Here is a 1,426-nt window from a genome sequence, read left to right as displayed (position 1 = left end):
TTGAAATTTTGTTTTTCTTTTCTTACATAATTTGATTTTGAACACTTTCTAAAGCAAATTCTTTTTATTTTATTTTTATTTTTCAAACTGTTAAACTTCAAACATTCATTCAAACTTTATTTTTTTCTACTTTATTTTATACATTTTATTCATTTTTTAATTTCTCCTATTATTTCTTTTGATTCTTTCTTATTTTCACTTTTTTTCTTCTTATAGTGTAAATTTGCATGTTTTTTGAATTTATTTCTTCAAATATTTTTTCTCAGATTCTTTTTATTTTGAGTTTGACTTTGTAAAATCTCTGACACATGAAAGCATTGCATACTGATAAGTAAACACGTAATAAACCATGGAAAAATAATGGACATGAAGAGGAAAGAAGACAAGTGGAGAAAGCCAAGATCGGTGAAAGGTTGTGGATAGGTTGGATCGAATCGTTTGTTGGTCAATTGCGTTCGTTGGTCAATTCCGTTCGTTGGTCAAGTGAGGTAAGTATAGGCACGTTGGAGAAGATAGATACGATTTGGCGATGTCGAGTGTGGAAAGCTTCTTCATTACAAAGACACAATACACAGACGTAACAAAAGACCAATACTGCGTTATTTCTTAACGATGATGCTCATGTAGGATTAGTTAAAAAGGGAAAAATCATGTTTGCCATTACTAGTTGCCAGCCAGCAATATTAATTAGTTTATAGGAACAAAAGCAAAACAGTTAAAATGGGGGAAAATCAAATAATATACGTAACACAAGTAAATTAATAATCTATTTAAAAGTAAGAAAAAAAATTTTTTTCTTTTAATATAAACCAAGAACAATTCAACAACAACAACAACAATTCTTTATTAATGAAAAAGTTTATTTTTCAAAAAAAAGATAAATTTGCAATGTAATACAAACAAACAGATAAAGTCTGGCATAAATGAGTTCTGCGAAATGGCAAACATGCCGGAAATGGGACTTGAAATATTTAATGCAGGTGGAGGATGGAGAGACCAAAAATGGGCCCCATCCTGGAGCGTGAAGCTCCCTTCCCTTAGACAAGGGAGAGTGCAAACTCTTCCTTGCTCTTTGGGCAGGCAGAGCGCACGCTCCTCTTCCCTGGAGCGGGGAAAGCCTAGGCTTTCCGCGCTGAAGAGGCGGGTGAGACTTAGTTGTTTCACCTGCCTCAGATGTGCGGGGAGTTTAGTGTTTTTCCCCGCTCCAAGGGGAGGGGAGATTGTGCGTTTTGTCTGCCCAACAGAGTGGGGGAGATTTTGCATTTTTCCTTGTCTACAAGGGAGGGGAGATTTGCGCTTTCCATGAAAAAATCGTGAGGGTGGGGGAGATTTCGCGTTTTCGTCGATTCAGCGGGGGGGAAGGTTGCTTTTTTTTGTGAATTTTTTTTAAAAAAAAGTTTTCGGTTGCGGTGGAGGCCTGCCTTTC

Source organism: Trichinella spiralis, assembly GCF_000181795.1.
Source record: "Trichinella spiralis strain ISS 195 chromosome Unknown Scfld6, whole genome shotgun sequence".
In the NCBI taxonomy this organism is placed as follows: domain Eukaryota; kingdom Metazoa; phylum Nematoda; class Enoplea; order Trichinellida; family Trichinellidae; genus Trichinella; species Trichinella spiralis.
This window is presented reverse-complemented; position numbering follows the sequence as displayed.